At 35.7% G+C, this 23,244-nt stretch overlaps 1 long non-coding RNA gene across 1 annotated transcript in view; it reads left to right on the top strand.

The window, feature by feature from the left end:
- Window positions 1-23,244, top strand: part of LOC149560248 (uncharacterized) — a 163,563-nt gene that overhangs the window by 132,073 nt on the left and 8,246 nt on the right. The window lies entirely within an intron of this gene.

The raw sequence follows: 23,244 nt of genomic DNA, 5'->3' as shown, positions 1-23,244 counted from the left end.
CTTAATCTAAACCACACATGAAAGAAAACTAGACTACTCTCCTAAACCAAATGGTCCAAGACAAACCTACCTAACTATGTGCAAGACCCTAAAGGAACAACACTAACCGATCTAATATATATACTAGATCTAACATGGTTTCTTAAGATGTTCAAAAGTAACAAGGTTTGGGTGATAGTTCTCAATCTCATAAATTCATCCTTATACTTTGAAAAAAATTTGGTCTCCTCAAACTCAACCTAAAGAAAATTATCATGCAAGATCAACAATTGAGGAAATTCATTAGGACCATGATCCAACCACAAACAAGTTTTCTCTCCAAAATTTCCATATTCAAAATAACAACTTTTACAACTTTGAACATTAAGAGCTAGGAAAGAAACAACTTGGCATGATTCAAATTCAAATGGAACCTACAAGCTCTCCACAGTCTTAGGAGGTCAAAGTTGGTGGTGGACCATCCCAATAGTATCAACACCAAACTTGTGAGTGATCAAGGTAGGGTTAGTCGTGAATTCAAGGCCTTGAAACATCCTTCTAGGGGGCTTGTGCTTGTGAAACATGAATCATGCATCCCTTTGAATCTCCTTAAGTGTATCCTAAAAAATCAAGGATTCCTTGATATTCTCCCCATCAAACACCTCTCCAAATTGCTTGAACACAATATCCAACTATAGCATCAACCCAAATTGTTCTTTGTTTTCCCTTTCTATGGGAGCAACTTGATCACCACTTAAAAATCCTTGCATATCCTCACCAATAGGAGCTTCATCATCTAGCATGTAATTCCCATTTGAAATATCTTTAGGAACATCTTACAATTCTTTATATGGACTCTCACCAAACATAGCACCTTCAAGACTAACAGGAAAACCATCATACATCTTTGTGAGTTGCCCATCAACTTCCATTTCAAGTGGAAAATTTTCTAGAGGTCGAAGTTGATGGCAAATCATGTCATTTGCAAAAACTTGATCACCTTGAAAGGTTTTGGGCAATGACTCCTTCTCTACTTCTTCTATAGGATCTTTAAGCATCCCCCCCAAAGAATGTAGTCAAGATAGCACCTTGTATTCCAGTTTATCCAAATTTTCCTCATATTTGAACTCTCTTGTGATATCTTATAATTCCTTGTTCAACTCACCCACTTGATTATCTTCCTCTTTAAGGATATTTGAAATTTCTTGCAAACCATCCTCAAGAGTCACCCCTTAAATTATGCATGAAGGATCACCAAAAATTTCTTTTTTTTCCACCTTTCGATGTTCCATTTGTAGTTCTTCATGTGCCCTCACATGTTGACCTTTTCCTACCATCCTTTCTCTCTCTTGGATAAATTCAATTGTTTCATTTATTTTCTTGTCAACCTCTCCACCTCGTGATATAATGTGTGAAGGTTCATCTACTTGGTTATCTTGAACATTAGATTCAACCATATCATCTTGATAAATCTTACCCTCTTCATTCTTTGGTGTCCAACTTAAAAGCTAAAAGAAATCCTTACCACCCCCCATTAATATTTCCTCATACCAACCCAATTGAAACTTGACCAAGTCAATGGTGTCTTGACAAGATGGGCAAGTAGATTTTGAATGTGAGAGACTGTGTACACTGCACCAAGAACCTCTTCCATATTTTCTTTTGGTTCCCTATTGATATCTTCTTTGAAAACAAGAAAATCTTCCTCCAAATTGACAAGGACCACAGGCTCATGTATTTGTGAAAAAGGAAAATTTCCTCTTAATGTCAAGTTCACTCTCAAGAGAAACACCAAACAATCTAGCTCCTCATGATTTGTAGTACCATATTTGCAAGTTGAGACAAATCCCATGGAGGTAACCTTTTGTTCAAATCAAACCAAATGGGAAGAGCATCCACTTGCTACCCATTAAGAAACCTTTCTTTCTTTCTTTCTTTTTCTCAATTTTTCAATTTTTTTAAATTTTCACTTTAAAAGAGATCTTTCATCTAAAATCTAACTTTGAAAGCTCATTCCTCATTAATCTCTACTATGAATTTCTGAGTTGATTCAAGAATGAAAGTCATTTAGCGCTCCTTCTAGTGCCAGATAATGTTGATGTCAGTTTTGTACCACTACATAACATATAGCAATTGAACACTTGATATGAGATATCAAACACTCAATTCCTCTCTTGAAAAGTTAATGCTCATGAAGACATGAGAAAAATTCCAATGTTCCTTACACCTATGGATACTAACTCAGTTATCGATGTGATTTGTTGGTAATCACATAGGCAGCCTTACGTTGTTCATTCAAGGATAATTTGGGTTTTGGGATGATGGTGATGATAATGGGTTTGTAAAATATATGAATGTTAGATAATGTAGATGGTGGTGATGATGGTGGTGGTTACCGACGATGCTTCTCCTAATTTCTTTCCTCAAAACTCCAAATACTAAGCTACTCACTACTTTACTCCTGCTCCTATGAATGGAAAAATTAACAAATGGATGGGGACTGAATCTAATGAAAGCTAACTAGTGGCTCTACCTCCATAGATGCAATGATTCAAGGAAAAGTGACTAGATTACCACACAAGGCTTCCTAACTAGCCGCTAGGATGCTAGTGGCCTAGCTTATAGATCCCTATCAAGCATCCACTAATATCACCAAACAATTATCCATCTACTTCTTACTCATACTTAGCAACCTTCTCAAAATAAAATCTACTTTAACAACTTGAAAGGAAATCTAATTCTAACTATTAGAAGTAGAAACCATGCAATAACACCAAATGTTCTTAATCACCATGGAAGTTGCAACAATGATAAAGAGAAGTGATTTTGGTATTATCTTAGCAACAATTTTCTCTGACTCTTTACAAATAAGAGGAAATGGGCTTATATAGAGGCCAAAACTACAACCAATGGTAGAGATTAAGAGGCAAAACCGATGATCCAAATTGGATCTTAAAAACCCTAATTAGGGTTGCCACCCCATCGACCAATGAGAAGATGCCACCTCATCAATGGACAAAAGAAATATAGGAAAAGTGGCAAGCAATGAGAAGGCACCAAATTTGGGTGTTGTGAGGTTTTCACACCATTGCCCCAAAATTTTGGAGACCCCCTTTTTTCGGTTGCCTTGGCAAGTTTTTTGGAGTTGTCCAAAAGTTTTCGATTTGAAAATTTTACACTTTGGAAGCCTTTGGGTCAAGAGGGATGTAGTTGGATTTTTTTTCATTTGGTCTTAGCTTGATTTTCCGAAACATGTAATTTTATCCTTAGGCCAAACAAATTTCAAGAACAACATTTTTTGATGGTTAGAACAATATTTGACAAGCTAAAATTACAAATTTTTGGACTTAAACAGATTTTGAAAATTTGATATAATTGTATAAGCATGAGCATTTTCAAATTTTTTTTTTTAAAAATTTAATTGTTTTGGAAAATCTTGATTTTTTCTTGATGAAGAGAGAAAGTTTTGATAGTGAAATTAAAATTGGAAAATCAATTTTGGATGCTAGAGAAATGAATTATTTTGGTTAAAAATTAGAATTGCATTGCAAAATTGAAAGTGGATTAAAATTACAAAATTTCATTAAATATTGCCTTGAAGATTTTTAAATATTGAAAAAAATTGGTAAATTAAAGTTGAAAATCGATTCTAGCTTGCTAAATTTGATTTTAATGATATTTTAATTGCTAAAACATTTTTAAATAAAAATTTTGACATCTCCTAGGCTTTCTTTATTTTATTTTATAACTTTTGATCACGACCAACAATTAAATGGGCTAATTTCACTTTAAGCTAAGTAATTTTAATGTGGCATTTAAATTTGGGCCATTAATAAAGAGCTAATTTAATTTTTTCTTTCCTCCACGGCAAGTCGACTAGCTTGGAAGGACGTGAAAATTTAAGTATAAGAGGGGCTCCCCCCCTCTCTCATCACCTCATTCCATCTTCCTCCTCCTCATATGTTGAGCGATTTTTCTCTAGAAGGGTAACTTGCAGATTTAAGCCATTCTTGGGCAGATTTTTTCCTTGCTTGGTGGCATTTTCTTTCTTCCTCTTGGGTGAAATTCTACCCTAAGCGATTTGGGAGCAAATCTAGAATTTTTCTCTTCCTTGGGTGATTTCTTAAAGTCTAATTTTCTTACTAGAGGCTGTGAATTTTTGCCCTAGATTTGGGCGATTTTATGTGGTAAAGGAGATACATGATCCAGAGTTTGATTCTGGCAAATTTGGGTGATTCCAAGAAGGTCAAAATTCTGATTTTTGATAGCGCATCATTATTTGCAAGGAGGCTTGACATTTTTGAAATCTGATCTGAATTTCAAAGGGCCCAATTATTGGTAATGACAAAATTAAAGTAAAATTCTACTCATTTTAGAGGTGAAGATTGTTAAAGGTAAATTCAACTTCTTGTTCTTGCTTGGTTTTATTTTCCTTATATTCTTCTTGCATTTATCATCCACCACTTCATCATGTCATTGATAGGTTGAAGTTTGAAGAGATAAGTGTAGATTTCATAATAGGACACTTGGCGAAGTAGAAATAAGCTAGACCACCCTAGGTTGAAGTTGGGAGATATAAATGTAGTCCATCCTAAGGTAATGAAAAGGCAGAAATAAGTGGTAGTCCCACCCTAGATTGAAAGTTGGAGATTGATAAATGTAGAGATAAGACTCAGCGAGGTAGAAATAAGCTATATTCCATTGATAGAAAGAATGTTGGAGATTGATAAGGGTAGTCCATAACACTTAGAACGAAGGGGCGGAAATAAGTGTTTAGGATGGTAGATGTTAGTGCAAGCAAGAATCCAAAAGGAACGAATACCAAAAAAGACAAGAAAGACATGATGCCTAAGACTACCTTCTTCTTGGAAGTGAGGTGAATAAGTGACACCAATATTGGTACAGTGAACATGATCTAATTAAAAGACAGATTGAAGGAAGGGAAATCTCCCATGGCAAAGAAAATCTACAAAAAAAAAATTGTACATGCAGCAGCCTTCCCTCCTACTTTGCCTTGTCTAGAATTAGTGATAGAGTGTGCATCTCAATTTGATATTATTACCAAGTCCATCATTTTTGATGCCTAAGACCACCTTCTTCTCAGAAGTGAGGTGAATAAGTGACACCAATATTGGTACAGTGAACATGATCTAATTAAAAGACAAATTGAAGAAAGGGCAATCCCCCATGGCAAAGAAAATCTGCAAAAGCAAAATTGTACATGCAACAGCCTTCCCTCCTACCTTGCCTTGTCTAGAATTAGTGATGGAGTGTGCATCCCAATTTGATATTGTTACTAAGTCCATCATTTTTGATAAAGGGAAGAGAGTGTTGGCCAACATCAGCAGATAAGTGGTTGAAGAAACATTTAATATCCCTTAGTACAAAGGCATGACCATGGTAATGATGGATTAGGTGGCCAAGTCATTTCAAGATAATTAGGAGGCTTTCTTCATTCACCTAAAGAAAAATTGGTTGCATGAAGTCAAGAAGGGAGTTACTAGATCATCAAGGCTCACTATGTCAGATTTCAAATCAGGGTATGACAATCTCATTGTGCTTCTCAGTCGGATCATGGGTTTAGCTCAAGGTTTGCAATTTGAGAACTGGATGTATTATTTTATTGATGAAAATTGAAAATGAAAAAAGAAGATTTGATTGGGCTAGGATTATAAGCAAAAATTTAGAATTGCAATTTAAGACTATACAAAATCAAAGGCAATTCTACATGGTGTCCTATCTTTTTTATTTGATTGCAAGATTATATGAAAATCTTGGACTTAATGCCTTAGGAGTAATTGGAAATGGGTTGGGATAATGTTTGGTGCATGAGTGCTATCCACAGCTTCATCTGCACAACACCAAAAATTATAAGATGTTTTGTGATGCCTTTGCCATGAAAATAGTAAGGATATTGCAAGAGACACCTGCTAAGAGACTCTTAATGGAAATAGAAGTAAAGTCAAGAAGTATGGGAGTTGGTTCATCTAAAAGTATGATACTTATATTAGAGTAGTAGGAATTATAGTTTGTCCCAAGAGACTTCCAAGGTACCCACCCAACAAGGTAGTTTTGATGGAGTTGGCTAGGCAACTTGAGCATTATGACAAAATGATGAAACTTAAAGGTGAGACAAGGATTACCTAATCATTTGGAATTGGCAATGATAGTTGCCCCAATATTGTTGCCTTTGCAACTGTGGAGAAAGAATTAGAATGTTATCATCTAGGATGGTATAGAGAAAAGCAAGGATTCAATCCTAATGGTCTTATCAAGACATCTCATGGGAATACATTCAAACATGCTCCTACTATAGAGGATTTTTGGGCCAATGCATGGGATGGATTTCACGTGAGAAAGCTAGCTTTCTCAAGATTGTCAGTGAACATGATGAGGGCAATCAGATGGAGAGGCTTTGATATTCCTGATCAACTAGAAGATGATGAAAATGTGCTAAGAGAAGATTATGATACAGTGGATGGGACTTTGATTTGAATCTAGTGGATTGGGATGATCACCAAGATCCTTGGAAGTAGTTACAAGGATAGTTGATCTGCACACCAATTCATGGTACAATGTGAAGCTAAGGAAATTACAAAGTCAAAGGGTACACCTTATTTATGAGATGATGAAACCAAAGGAAGGTCCAGAAGAGTCAATCGGACTGAAAGGTGAAGGTAGTAGCCAGTCGAAGAACAGTTAAGAGCAAGAAGAAATTTTTGGAGGTTGAGAAAAGTAAAGAACATCAGGAACCTCCAACAAAGATACAAAATGTGGCACTGTCAATAGAGAGCATAATTGAGGCTAAAGACCAAAGGGATAATTCAAGTGGACAAGAGGAGAATGTCAATGAGATGGAATTCAGATCAAGATTAGATGAGTTGGGGAAGGTTGCCATCAAGAAGAAACATTTGGGCATCCTTGCATCCCTCAATGCTTTTATCGGATATGTAAAAGAATATGAGAAAGATCATGAGAAGACATTGCAAGTAGCAAGCAACATGATGAACTCAACTAAGCTCAAGATGAAACATACACCTTGCCCTCCGATGAAGGAAGTCAATGACAAGCTAGCCAAGTTCATTGCTTTTGGCTAAAAGGATGAAAGAAAGGGGTAGAACTATATTAGAAGATTATTTGATGTAAGCCCAAGTGGAAAATTCTTCTTCTTCTTGGGTAGGATAGTGTTGATGTTAGTTTTTGTACCACTACATAACACATTAGCAAATGAATATCTGATACAGATATGAAGACATAAGCAAGAACTCCAATGTTCCTTACACCTATGGATACTAACTTAGTATATTGATGTGATTTGCTGGTAATCATGTACGTGGCCTTATGCTATTTGTTTGAGGACAATTTGGACTTTGATGGAATGCTAGTGATGGTGATTCAGTGATGAATGTTCTTGTGACTTACAACTTCCTAACTTTCCTCTTTAAAACTCCAACTCCTAACTACTTGCTATTCTGCTTCTGCTTCTATGAATGGAAGATTAGCAAATAGATAGGGATCAAATCTAATGAAAGTTAGCCAACAGCTCCACCTCCATAGATGCAATGATTCAAAGAAAAATGAACTAGTTTACCACACAAGGCTTCCCAACAAGCTACTAGGATGCTAGTGGCCAAGTTATAGATCCCTATCAAACATCTACTAATGTTACCATGCAACTATCCCTCTACTTTACTCTTACTTAACAACTTGAAATGAAACTTACTTTTAAAATTTCAAAATGAAAATCTTATTCAAATTAGTGGAAGTAGAAACCATGCCACAACACCAAAAGCTCTTAATCATCATGCAAGTCACAAAAATGAGAAAGAAAAGTGATTTTTTGGCATTATCATTGCAACAATTTTCTTCAACCATTACAAATGAGAGCAAATGGTCTTATATAGAGACCAAAATGTACAACCAATGGTAGAGATAAAGAGGCAAAACCAATGATCTAGATTGAATCTTAGCCATCCCATCAGCCAATGAGAAGATGCCACCACATCAATGGACCAATGAAAAAAGTGGAAAAGTAGTGTTGCCCCACTTTTCACCCTATATCCATTTTTGCAAAAGTGGAGATTTTTTGTGTTTCAATTTGGTCTAAGTATATCTAGGTCTAGATTTTCCCCTTAGGTGAAAAGAATTTCCATCGAATTTTCCATCTTTCCCTTCTCCCACATTTTATGGTCGGGTGGATTTTCCTTGATGTCGTGAGTCCATGGGTAGCTTAGTACCTAATTCGATGGAGATTCTTGCAATTCATAAAGTTATTCACAAAGCTGAACTTGTTCATGGTTTATCATGTTTTTCCTATGAAAGAATGAAGTTTGCGGAAAATTAAGAATCACCTTCTCCTCAGTGGGTTTCCAACCCATGAAGGTGATTCCCCACAAAGATTAACAAATGAGGCTTATGCATTGAGGTAAGAAGATAATGAGTTGCTTTATGGAAAATTCACATTTTTGGGATTCATCATGATGCTCAGAATCATCCTTAGCAAAAAACTCAAAAATGACTTCTCCTCGGTGGGCTTTCGACCCATGAAGTCTGTTTTCCACCAAAGGCAATTGTGAAGGAAAGAGGCAAGGAAGTCCAACTTCGACTTTCATAGTCCTTTCTAGATTTTTTGAACCTAGAGGAAATGTTAACCCAAAAGATAAAGTGCAAATAAAACCTAGGTAGAAAAACAAAAATCACCTTCTCCTCGGCAGGTTTTCAACCCATGAGGGTGATTTTCCACATTCATAAAGAAATCAACTCTATAAGCAAATTAGGGTCATGAATTACACACAAGGCATCTTAAGATGTTAATGGAAATAATCTAACCACTGTTGGAAAGGTATACTGAGTAGAATCTAGCTAGGCAGATATTTCCTTATTCTTAATTCTTTGAAACTGAATGGAAAATGGAAAGCTAAGTATGAAAGAAAGGAAAGTTACTGTTGGGCCAACAAAAATAGTGAAAAGACACCAAAATGTCCATTAGAAGCTCCTACATTTACTGATTCAACAGATTTATCCTTTAATTCATTCATGTGGCATGGATCTTGAAGTTTAACAAATGAATTAGGATTTCTATATAGAGGGAAACATAATAATTTTTCAAATTATTGAATTTTGTTAAATTGTACAACACTTTTAAATCTTCTATGCTTGCGAATTCAATTCTCTATGGCTCATCTAAATTCAAAGTTTCAATTTACTTCTTTTTCAAATAGAATGGCAACCAGATTTGCAAGGTTTGATGGGCTAAATGGGATTAAGTCCACATTGTAGAATTTAACAGATACTTCACTCCACTTTTATGATATACAAGATTCCCAAAGGAGGTTGAGGTTGGAAATTGATTCATCCTATAATCGAGAAGCTCCAAGGAAGTGGACTAGTAGAGGCAACTAGTTTCCTAGTGGCAGTCCAAGCTCCAGAATTGATTTATGAATGCATAAATCACTATAATCTAGATACCAGACAAATTTTGCTACCTGATCATACAATACTAATCTCCATTGATAGGCAAACTGTGGTGAATTGCCTTCGAGTCCCAAAATGAGAGGAGTTTTTGGAATTGATAGTAGGAGGAGCAGTCTTTGAGTTCTCCTTGAAAAAGATGGTGTGGAGAAAAAAAAATCATGCAATCCTGGTTTCAAAAGCCACAGGGCACCAAGAGTAAGGTCCCCAAAACCCTATTTGGTACTAATCTCAAGCCTGAGATTGTAGATATTCTAGTTTTCCTACACAGATTGAAAGGTGAGCTAGACGCTTTAAATTTTTTTGAATAGTATTTCTTTTTGGTACAAATTATTTGTTCAGATACACTATATATTGATTGGGCCTATGAGGTAAGTGAGAATCTGTCCAAAGCTCTCAGTGCTGCAAAGTTTTACAACACCTTTTATATGTCTTCTTTTCTGATTTATATGCTAGCATCTCTATAGTTGTGGCTGTGCCTTCCAAGAATGGAAAATTTTCCTGATGATGTGAAATATTATGAGTTCTATCAATGTTTGCAATTGCAAAATAGTTATGCAAAATATGTCAAAGTCAATGACGTGTTTACAATGAGAATTTATAGGGAACTTCAAGGATGCCCAGAGAGGAGGTTCAGCCCAGAGGCAATGATGGCTATTAGTCAATTTAGGAGCTATTTTATCCAATTATCATCTTTCTCATATTTGTGTCTTGCAGCCTTCGATGGATTCCCCTTGAAGCTACCCAGGTACCCAAATGACATGATCGTGCTGATAAAGATTATGAGGCAGGTGGTGTAGGTGAATGTGCTTGAAGAAGAAAGGGTATGAATTCCCTATGAAGGTTGGAGCTTACAGTTGTGAGTGCCACTCTGATACAAAGAATATGCTCAAAGTGTCAGAGATGAAATACAAATTGGAGGCATATGAGGTCATGAGACCTATGTTTGATCGGAATGGATATGCAAGGGATGTGTTACAGATTGGAAGTGTGATCAAACACATTACCATTGTTGAAGACTATTGGGCGGACTGTAAAGATGAACTTGAAAGCCAAGATTGTGCTTTCATTCGGCTCATAGTGGAGCAAATTAAGACATATGGTATCAATTTCAATGTTGAAGGATTGGAGGACGATGGACAAAATATGTTTAGCAATACATATTTAACTAAGATAAGGAGCATTCGTATCAATTCAGAGCCTTATGAGGACGCTGAGGAGGATTTAGATGTTATGATGGCCAAAATCATCAAGAGAATAGGGAAGTGGGTTGAATGGATGACCAAGAGGAGCCGAAGTAAAGGTATAGCCACTCAAGCCTCTCCAGTAGTTGCAATGCCTTCTTCCTTCCAGAGTGCTACACTAGGTGTAACAATAGCTACCACTCAAGGACTAGCTCAACCTTTAGGAGGAGGTGATCAACCTCAAGACAAGAGCATTCCCATAGCTAAGACTTGTCATGGTGGCTCCCTCCCAGTCATCAGAACCCAAACTAGTGCTGAGGAAAAGAAGACGAAGGAGCCAAAGGATAGTACTACCACTCCAGTCCCATTCCCCCATGTCACACCTGTTCCATCCCCTCATGTTTCTCCAGTTCCTTCTCCCCATGTTACTGCAGTTTTCTCTCCTCATCATAGCCCTGTTCTGCTAGTAAGTGCTACACTTCTACAACCAAGTGGCTCCCCAATACAGATAGTAGATTTAGGAGATGGAAAGAGCAATAGTAGTGAGTCCACTAAGTCTAGTGAGGCAAAAAAGAAGACTCTAGAGGTAGATAAAGGGTAGAGCTCTTCAAAGCTCATTTCTCAAGATCTAAAGAATCCCTTCTCTTCAACTGTGGTGACAATCACTCCAATTCGAAAGAAGATGTTTACTATAGAATCACTTGGGATGGCCTCCAAAGTGATAGGCACTGACTCTTGGTTGGAAGATACTCTAGAAAGAAAGAGGAAAAGGAAAGATGAAAGTGTCCCTACCAAAGACATTGTATCCCTCGCAGTTCATTTTGGATCTGCATTAACCAAGATAAAGAAGCATAAAACTTTGTCTATACTTGGGCAAGATCCAAAAACAAGGCACTTGACAATGGAGATAGCCAAGCCCAACAAAGGAGGAAGGATTGAAGATATGACTGCTAATGATTTTAGTCTGCACTCAGTGGACCTTGGAGAGGCAAGGCATGACACCAAAGTTGGCTTGTGGAAGTCAACCAATGAGGTGATTGAGGGACAATTAGAAAGTTTGAAGTTGTCAAAGACCAGAATGAAGGCTGAGATAAAAGAATTAAATAGGTTCATCAGATAGTTGGTTACTCCATAAGCAACTATCTCTGGAGTATCAGTAACCAAAAATCCCACTATTGTTGAGGTTCAGGCCCTCATCTCTCAACTTCAAGAAGATAGGCACTTTGGTCAAATTGGTAAAGAATGGATTGAGAAGCTCAAATCAGAGGGAGCTGCTATTATAGAACAAATTGGTAATGCTATCCTAAGATTGGAGCGAAGAAGGATAACATCTTATCAAATAGCAATACTCTTGCTAGAGAAAGGACAAAGTGTGATGATTGCGTCTCCCTTCTAAAGATGATCATTTAGATGAAGGCAAAAGAAGTTGTTGAAGCAAAAATCTTGCCAAAGGGAGACGAACATTTGTTCAAGTGGCTTCAGAGCATGCAATTCAAGACAGAAATGATCCTGTCAGCAGAAAAGGGACTCAAAGAAACAAAGGATAAAGTAAAGAAGACCCAAGACAAAGGATTCAAACTCATGAAGGGGCTACATATAGATTCACAGACTAGTGGCCAAGGAAAAGCACTCATTAGGATAAATGTCATGAAGGAGAACTTCTCCAAATTCTTGGATAATTTGTCTAGTGTACCTTCTAGTAGTAAAAATAGAGTTGCAAAAATCTAGACGCTAAGTGGATGCATACACGTGACAATAGAGGAGCTACCAAGTTAATTGAATGTTGTGAAGGAGTTGGCCAAAGAAAATTCCAAATGGCTATTGAGATACACCAACATACATGTGCCTAAGCATGAAGAACTCATCCCAATCATAGTTGCTACCAAGGCCTATAGAGTGAAAGCAGAAAAAGGGAAGAAGTCAAAGTGATTCATATTCTGCATCCACTTATTTACTTTCTTATGTAATTATATTAATACAAAAAATTGGTGTCTTGCCATTTGTCATTTTTGAGAAGATGAACCAATTGAACTTCCATTGTAACAGTCATCTCAAAATCATATATGTATGAAATTAAAAGATCAATAGGAGGTCAACAAATTTTTGGTGTGAAATACTTGATATTGCAGAGACAATTAATGGTATTTTTGTATCAATTATTTTCTATTCCATTTCTATTAATTATAGTTTTATGCTTTCTGTTTTGTCTAATTGAAGCAAAGGAAGAATGAAGTTTTGCTTCTCTGTTTCAAGACAGTGAATAGATGTGATAGGTAGTATCACTGCATGTTCAAAGAGAGATCTTTAAAGCATTTTTCATATTAAGCTAACTATAGTTTAGATTAAAATTAACTAAGTTCAATATTGTTAATCACACTATTAAGCTTTATGAGTTCATAAGATGTGCGAGTTCATCAACTTAATCAATTGCAAGTTCATCAACTTAATCAATTCTTCAAAACTCCTTTTTACTTGAGATAGATTTTGTTTAGGTCTGGCTTGGTTCAACTCTTTTGTTCTTAGGACAAGAAGCAAAACACAATTCATTGCAAATCTATCATAGGGAGCTGTACTTATCAATTCAGAGAGAAGCCAGTTTACTCATAAGTGGCTTTTCAACTGTTGTAATCAGATATTGTTCCTAATTTGGGCTTTCAAGAGTCATAATCAAAGAAGAAAAAATCTATTTACCAACAAGTAGCAACCAATGAGAAGGCACCAAAATGGTGGCCAATCAAATTTAGATACTTGTCCTACCCTAGAAGAAAGAGAAATTGCCACTTGGGCTTACATCAAATGATCTTCTAATATAAATCTCTTTTTTTCCTTCATTCTTTTAGCTAATGCAATGAACTTAGCTAGCCTTTTGTTGACTTCTTCCATGGAGGGCAAGGTGTATGCTTTATCTTGAGCTCAACCGGTTTCATCATGCTACTTTCTACCTGTAGTGTCTTCTCATGGTCTTTCTCATACTCTTTTGGATAACCGATAAAGGCATTGAGGGAGGAAATGGTGCCCAAATGTTTCTTCTTGATAGCAGCCTTTCCTAACTCGTCCAATCTCGATCCAAGCCCTATCACAATAATGTCCTCTTCTCTGATGTCTTCAAAATCAAGTGCCGCCCCAATGTTGCCTACCATGGTTGAAATGGAAGTGTCGACAATTGGGCTATGTTGTGCAACTACATTTTGTATCTCCTCAAGTGTTCTCAATTTGGTAGTCAAGACAACAAACCAAGACTCAACCATACTCAATCCTCCATCAATCAACTTGGCCCTTTCCAAATATTTCTCTAGTAGCCCAATGAATGCCTATAGCTTAGGAATAGCTAAATCCTTGATTGAAAGGAAATCCTTCCACTCCTCTTCAAATATTCTAAATTTGTTTCTAACAGTCACTAATGACCAAAATGTTGAGATACAGGAAGGCAAGAAATTTTGCCCATCTTGGATTGTATCATGGATCCAATCTTTGAATTCATGTAGCTTCCTTAATCTTTCATTGTACCACGAATCAGTATGCAAATCTATTGTCCTTGTGACTACTTCCAAGGAAGGATCCTGATGATCATCCCAATCTACTGGATTTAACTTTGTTCCCTCTACTGTATCATAATCTTTTCTTAGCACATCTCCATCATCTTCTAGTTGATCAAAAATATCAAGGCCTCTCCATTTGATATTTCTCATCATGTTCACCAACAATCTTGAGAAGGCTAGCTTTCTCACATGAAAGTCATCCTTGGCATTGGCCCAAAAATCTTCTATAGTGGGAACATGTTTAAATGCATTTCTGTGAGATACCTTGATAAGACCATTAGGATCAAATCCTTGCCTTTTTTTGTACCATCCTAGATGATAACATTCCAATTCCTTCTCCGTAGCTGCAAAGCCAATATCATTGCCAATTCTGAATGAGAAGGTAATTCCTATCTTACCTTCGAGTCTCATTATTCTTTCATAATGCTCAAGTTGCCTAGCCAATTCCATCAAAACTACCTTGTCGAGTGGGTATCTTGGAAGCCTCTTGGGACAAACTATACTTCCTACTACTGTAATATAGGTGAATTGTAGAAATTGGATGAACCAACTCCCATACTTCTTTATCTTTGCTTCTACTTCCGATGAGAGTCTCCTAGCAAGTGTCCCATGTAACATCCTTATTTTCTTCATGGCAAAGGCATCACAAAACATTTTGTAATCTTTGTTGTTGTGTAAATGAAGCTGTGGATAGCATTCATGCACTAAATGTTGCCCCGACCCACTGCCAATTTCTCCTAAGGCCTTAAGTCAGGGACTTTTATATAATCTAGCAATTAGGTAAAACAGATAAGATCCCATGTAGAATTGCATTTGGTTTTGTGCGGTTCTAAGTTGCAATTCTAGATTCTCACTTATGATCCTAGCCTAATCAAATCTTCTTTTTTCTTTTTCAATTTCATCAACAAAGAAATTCATCCAGTTTTCAAATTGCATACCTTGAGTTAGGCCCATGATCTAGCATAGGAGCACAATGAGATTGCCATATTCTGATTTAAAATCTGCCAGTGTGAACCTTGATGATCTGGTTTTTCCTTTCTTTCCCTCGTGTAGCCAATCTTGTTTTAGATGGATGAAATAAGCTTCCTGGTTATCCTGAAATGACTTGGCTACTTGATCCATCATCACCACTGTCATGCTCTTGTACTAGGGAATGTTAAATGCTTCTTTGATCGCCTGTCTGCCAATGTTGGCCAACACCCTATTCCCTTTATCAAAAATGATGGATTTACTAATCAGATCAAACTTAGATGCACACTTCATAACTAATTCTGAACAAGGCAAGATAGGAGGAAAAGCTACTACATGTACAATTCCACTTCTGTATATTTTCTTTGCCATGGGGGATTGTCCTTCCTTTAGTCTATCCTTTACCTATTTCATATTTACTGTACCAACATTGGTATTGGTTATTCACCTCATTTTAGACAAGAAAGTTGTTTTGGGCATCATATCCTCTTTGTCTTTCTTAGTGTTTGTTCCCTTAGGGTTCTTGCTTGTACTAACATCTACCATCCTAAGCACTTATTTCTGCCCTTTCATTCTAAGTGATGGACTACTCTTATCGATCTCCAACCTTCTTTCTATCGATAGATTCTAACTTATTTCTGCCTCGCCAAGTCCTATCACTACACTTATCAATCTCCAATCTTTAACCTAGGGGTGGGACTACCACTTATTTCTACCTCTTCGAGCCTTAGGATGGACTACACTTATATCTCCCAACTTCAACCTAAGGTGGTCTAGCTTATTTTTGCCTCTTCAAATGTCTTATCATGAATTCTACCCTTATCAATCTCCAATCTTCAAGCTACAGATAGGATGATGAAGTGGTGGATGATGAATGCAAGAAGAACCAAGAGAAACAAAACTAGACGAGAACAAAAGACCAAAATCCACTCAAGGACCACTTTCAACTCTAAATAAATTGAATTTACTTTTACCAATGGCCGGATCTCCTTTTGAATTTTGGATCAGATCTAAGAATTTCAAGCCCTTTGCAAATATTGATGCCCTAGCTAAACAAATCAGAATTCTGTCCACTTGAAATTGCCCATGCATGTGTCAAAAAATCAGATTTAATCACTTGTTTTCTTCACCAACCAAAATCAGCCAACCACTAGGAGAAAAATCACATCTCTCTAGCAAAAATCAGACCTAGCAAAAAATCACCAAACAATGAAAAGTTTCAGATCTGCCCCCCTCGAGTCACCTAGAGCACAAATCACAACCCTAATGGAAGGAGAAAAATTTCCCAACAATGCAAAAAATCTGCCTCCATAAAAAATCGCCAAGGTCTGAAAATGTCCACAATTGCAAGTAAAATCACCAAGCAATGAAAATTTGCCCCTCAAGAGAATTTGCTAAAGCACATAGAGCTGCTCCAAAAAGTTGCTAAGTCTGAAAATGTTCTCCCTTCACCAAGAAAAATTGCCAAGAATGGAAGAAGTTGCTCCAAGAGATAATCCGCTAAAGAGAAGAGAAAATTGCCCTTTGCCAAAATCGCCAAGGATGGGAGAGGAGGATGGAGTAAATGAGGAGATAAGGGGAAGGAGATCCCTCTTATTTCCAATCCACATGCATTCTCTAGCTGGCTGACCTGCACCTAAGAGAGAAAAAAATAAAATTAATTATTGCACAATCTGGTCCTAATTAAATGATAAGCCAAAAATTAATTTTGCCACAATGAAATTTGCATTTTTAAATTGTCGGTTAGACCAAAATTGCAAAAATAAAATTAATAAAGCCTTTCAGATGCTAAACATTTTCATTTAATGATGATTTAGTAATTAATATATCATTAAAAATCAGATTTGGCAAGCCAAGGTCAATTTTTTCAATTTTAAATTACTAATTTCTTTAAATATTTTAAAATCTTCAAGGCAAATTTAACCCATTTAATGCCAAATTTTCAATTCAAATCCAAAATCGATTTTGCCAAAAAAATTTTTGACAAAAATAAATCACTTGTTTAGAATCTAAAATTGATTTTTCCAATTTGATTTCACCATCACAAAATTAAATTTTTCACCGAATTTTTTTTTCAAGATTTGCTAGAAAAACTAGATCTAACAAAATTTCATTTTTTGAAAATTACTCAAGTTTATACAATTATATCCAAATTTTCAAAAAAATCATCTAAGTTCAAAATTCACAAATTTATCTTGCCAAGTGTTATTCTTTGAGATTTGTTCGGCCTAAGGATAAAATTAGTCGTTCTAGAAAATCAAGCTTAAAACCAAGTGAAAAATAAACCTAACCCTTTCTCCCTCCGGGCCTAAAGGCATCCAAGAAGTAAAATTTTCTAAGACTGAAATTTTTTGGACAACCACTAGTACATTTGAGCCCATTTTTCGACCATTATTGGTTGACATTTGGACCTAGGTTGGTCGAAATTTGGACCAACCAATTGGTTGAAAATTTTTGCGTTGAAATTTTGACCAACATACTGGTTGGTCAAAAACCTTCCAGACCATGCTGCAAGTAAATTTCGACCAATGATGGTGCATTGGTCAAAATTTCAACCAACACTTGGGTGTAATTTTTTTTTCAGGAATTTTATAAAATAGTTCACATGCCTTGCGTATGATTTGACATTTTGCATGCATCCTGCACACTCTCATCTGGCTAATGATGGATTACAGAGAGTGATATGAAATGATGATGCTAAAAAAAAAAACACAATCAAATCCAAAACAAACTTGCATTACAAGTGGATTGTGGAAATCTGATATTGTTAATTTTGCATGCATGTCTACCAGGACAATCACAACTTAAACATATAAATTAACAATATCAGATTTCCACAATCCATTTGTAATGCAAGTTCATTTTGGATTTGATTGTGTATTTTTAGTATCATCGTTTTAGATCACTCTCTATAATCCATCATCAGCCGGATGAGAGAGTGCAGGATGCATGCAAAATGTCAAATCATACACAAGGCATGTGAACCGTTTTATAGAATGCCTTAAAAACACCTACAATAACTAATCAAACACCGACAATAACTAATCAACAAACTGTCTATGATAGAATCCGGAACAAGGCTGGTTCATACTACTCTAGGCCATAGCCAAGAAGATTTTTTGACTAGCATGAAATATAAGCTTCCAGTACTGTCTCCTGTAGATGATAATGGCAAGTTTACTGAAGAAACTGAGCAGTTTGCTGGTTTGGATGTCTTGGGTGATGGAAATGTAACAATTTCATAAATGTCAAAGAGTAGAGCAGACAACACCTAAATTTAGGAAAGCTAATGTTAAATATAAATTCCCAAATTGGGAAAAACCATTCGTATCTTGTCTTGCTCTTTGCATTAGATTGTTGGTTGTCAACCTACATTTGAAAATACCTTGTCATCCCTATATAAAGGCACAACTTCTATTATTCATGATGTCTAAGCAACTCTAAGGAGTTTATTAATCTAATACAACATTCAAATTCTGAGTTATCAGCATATTGAGCAGCAAGCTACAAGCATTCTCCATTTTAAGTAAAAACTCATGCTTGACATGCTATTGCATTAACACTTGTAGGACTTCCATAAAGGGCATTACATCCACAACTTTAGGCAAAACTTCATGGGAGGGTTTCATATCTATGGTATAATCATTTCATTTCAATATTTCATTATTGCTTTGTTGCCATCCTCCCTAGGACACACATTTTCATCATAATAGTTGTTGTGGAGGTGGGAATGCCAACATTGGATTTGACTTAGGCAAGCCCCCATACAACACAACTATTTTTCCACTTTTTTGTGAGTGCAGGTTCAGATCCGACAACAAAAATGGTACAACAGCACAAAGAAGATTGTTACAATTTGCAACAAACTTTGAACAGGCCAAAAAGATCAAACTAATTTACTCAGAATCCCCATCTTGGTATTCTGGGTTGAAATTCTGGGAGACATCATTAAAAGCCTCTTACAGTAGTACAACTCATCTATAGTTTACACTAAGGCATCTAGAATTTGTAAGTTTTTTGTTTTTGAATCACTTTGCTCTTTAGATGGATCCTTCATCTTTTGTTGGTAACTATATCAATAGCTAACATGACTCAGTAACATATTGTTTTTAAGAATGGAGATGTATAGACTATTTGATGAGAAGGTGGGTACAAATGAGGGTGGATGCAGCAAATCTCCACCAATGCATGTTGTGGGGAATAGAAATGGGTGTTTCCCAGTGGAAGAATTATGTTTCTTGGCATGAGGAGATGCCTAAAAACATGGGATGCCTATTACAACAGTCACAGACACTTGCACTGACATAAACTATCTTTAGAAAAGCAAATGCAGACAACTATGCATCAATATGGATTTCTTAAAAGTATAATTATTGATTGATATCAGAGAAGGTGTTATCCTACATTCTATTTTTTTGCCATACGATTCTGATGTCTTCTCAACTTGGGGTTTGGTGAAAGTTTGAGGTTTTTGTAGTGTTGTGATTTTGTTTTGCTCATTTTTGTTATACAAACTGTAGCCTAACAATCATTCAGATCTATTTTCTTCTGTGTTAGTTGGCTAGATACTAGAGAAGGCTACCAGAAATAGAGAAAAAATTATAGGTTGTTGATTCTTCAACAGAATGCTCAATTATCAATATGCCAATTTTTTTCCATTCAATTAGATAAAACTTGACTTGCCTCAAATTTTTCAGTAAACCTCTTACCAAGCACATTCTAAGTACGAGTAGCCCGAATGATGATCTCTGTACGCATAGGAGTCACGCAGACCTCCACCTGAATATCCATCCTTTGCAAGCTCACATGTGAGAACCTCGTTTAGCTCAGCAAAAAACACTTCGTCGGCAACAAACTGCAAGCAAAATGAGAAAACATAATTCAGTGCCACAAACAAGAATTTGCTTAAAACCCAAATCTATTTTGTTGCATTTCTCGTGAATTTTCTTATTGCAACCGGGTATGGCTGATTGATTAGAGTAGATCAAGCACTTAAAATTTGACCTTTATTTTGATAGCAAGTTTCTCATATTTTACCAAAGCAGTATTAACAAATTGTCTTGACAACAAAGTAGAGAAAATTTGTTTAGAGATTGCGATGAATACAAATAAACTTAGATATCATTTATAAGACAAACTCTCAGACATTAACAGTAGAAAACGCTTCCTATTTAAATTACCTGCCAACAAAATAAGCATCTCACATTGTAGATTAAAGCCCATAAATAGTTATAATGTAACTTATTTAACGGATGGCTAAATGCATTTCTTACTTAAAATTATTTCTTTAAAACTTGCCTGTCATCATAGACATTGGATTTTCCAACACTTTCAAAACCCTCAGTATCAAGAAATAGAACAGATGCCCGCACTCCGCCAATATCCATGTCTGTTGGTGTACCCCAAACCCAAATTCCTGTAGCATCATTAAAAATGAAAACCCCTTAAACTCATGTCTATGAGAAAATTAGGTAATGAAAATTTGAGAAATTATAAAGTACGTCAGGTTCAAGAACAAACATTGCAGAAAATCCTTAAATTCCCATTTATAGACTGGAAAGAAAAATTACAGATCATTAAAAACAAAATGTAATAGTAATGCAGATCTGAAGATTTTTGGCAGCAAATTTAGTGAACTACTGATTTTCAGCCATCATACTGGAGAGATTGTGAGCGTTTTTAGTGTCTTCACCAGCCATACACCCAAGGTACAAATAATACATCAGATCATCTGAGCAGTAAGGTTTATGAAGGTAAATCACTTCTCCAAAGTCTCTAGGGAAATTGTACAGCTATAGCCAGCGCACAAAATCATTACCAGCTGGGTGTGGAGCTTGATGGTTTTTCATGCCCTTTATGGTTTTTCAAAACTTGTTCCAAATTTGTCACTTCCATTTCCTTGGGATTTTACCATGTAACAAATTCAGTTTGTGCACATATATATACAATCTTCGCATGTCATGAAATCACTTATTTGTGAAGTATTCGTTAAACAACACTTGCATCTACATTCATATTTAGCTCGGGTGCCTAGAAAACAGATTGCAATTAAAAGTGTCACTTTGTAAATCCAAAAAATGTTAAAAAACAAGCGTACCAAGTTATGGAACTCTGGAAGATAAAAGAACTAATTTACCTTTCTTAAAAAAATGTCTAGAATCTCATGACCAGCATCTCCTTCATCTTGCGCTACCAAGTTATAAGAAGCAATGAAGTTTTATTTCACAGGCTTTGCAAACAAAAGGAGGTACAACATATCGCTAACTTATGAAAAAATATAAAATTATGAAAGATAAATAAAAAATTTCTAGTTTCTGATTACGATGAAACAAACGAGATAGGTTTCAAGAACTCCTCTGGGGGCATGTGCTTTGGGTTATAAAACTACAATTGAATTAGGCCAAAAGTACAATTGAAAAAATTAAATTAGACATTATGAACTCTTCCACATTATTCTCTACTTGATTGCAAATAAAAAGGAAAAAAACTTCAATTATTTTAGAAGCTCAATCTAACCTTTCAAAAAAAGATATATGGACCAAAAGCAATAAGAAAATTGCTAAGAACCAAATTTAATTCAGGACATGTAGACCAAAAGCACTAACTAATACTGATCAACAAAGAAGCAAGGTGAACACATATGTTAAATCAACCATCCATATAAGTTGATCAACAAAACACAAGGACCTATGTAAAACTCAGCACTCCCCCCACCTTTTAAAAAAAATACATGGACCAAAAAACCTAAAGAGATTTAAGGAGTCACTAAAATTCAGGAGATTTAGACCAATAAAAAAGCATCATACTTCAGAAATTTACCTAGACCAATATTTCTAAGAATAGATGTTTATGCACACAAAACAAATGTTAGCACAATTCAATCATTGACAACTTCCCTAGACCAACATTTCTAAGTGCAGTAGTTTATGCACACAAAACAAACGTTACCACAACTAGTTTATGTCATATTCTTGAATTCTACTACATATTTCAGAATTTGAATACAACTACTTCACTGTTTTGAAGACATGCTCATCTTGCTCCAAGGACAAGAAGCATCATCCTATTCTCATCCCATGCATTTTCAGATAATAAAATCTCATTGTCATTCAAAGTCTTCCATGATTTTGGAACTACATTGATTTTCATAAAATTCTCATTTCAGCATTATTATGGACAAGTCAGCCATTTCAGTACCCTCTTTCTTGTTATGCTGGACTCTTTGAATCACTTGCATGCTTATCTTAGTTTTGTATTTTCTTTGGTAGTTTTGGTTACACACAAGGAAATGAAATATGATGATTATCTAAAACAATAACTAAATGCCCAGCTCTAAAGATTTTAACCAAAAAACCCTCTCCGCCTTCTTCTTATATCCAAATTCTAGCATTGCCCACTTTTCTAATGGTGACTTCTTGTTATAACTACATTCACATGTGTGCTCACAAAAATGAAGACATGTTCAGCTTGCACACCGTCACTGTAATTAATAATTGAAGATTGCATCTTGTAGAGGATTTTATTGGATTATACTTGAAACAAAATCATTGTGATTGCTGATTTTGAATATACATCAACATATGTTCTTGCTGTTCATCATCAGTATTTGTTGTTTGGAGTGCCAAAGTAAGGATAATTGTTATTTGTTTCTGTTACTATGAAAATTAGACTTCATTCAAGGTTTTCTATTGGCATATATTGTTTCTATACACCTCCACCATATGTCCCAACATTGCTACCATTGAACATTGCCGATACCCATAACTGCCATTGCACCATGTTTGTTGGAAGGTTTTGCGAATTTTTTAAAGATCTGATGTGAGTTTGATATTGTTGTTCTTAGGTAGATCAGCATTTAAATTCATGTTCTATTTCTATTCTAATGGTTTATGTTGCTGATCATTAAAAAATAAGCAATTTCATCTGAGACTTATTGCAATTCTGAGGTATTCTACTATTGTTAGTTTACAAATCACTGACCATACTTGAGATCTATTGTTGTACTATGGTTTGATACCATGGTTCATGCACAAATTAGGTATCACACTTTATACCTAAATTTGTTCTAGGGTTTCATAATTGCTTTTTGTGCACAAGTCAGT

This window comes from Cupressus sempervirens, chromosome 4 (genome assembly GCF_028749045.1).
Source record: "Cupressus sempervirens isolate cs-2001-9-10 chromosome 4, ASM2874904v1, whole genome shotgun sequence".
NCBI classification, from domain to species: Eukaryota; Viridiplantae; Streptophyta; class Pinopsida; order Cupressales; family Cupressaceae; genus Cupressus; species Cupressus sempervirens.
The sequence above is the reverse complement of the archived record's forward strand: the minus strand, read 5'-3'. Positions and strand labels throughout refer to the sequence as shown.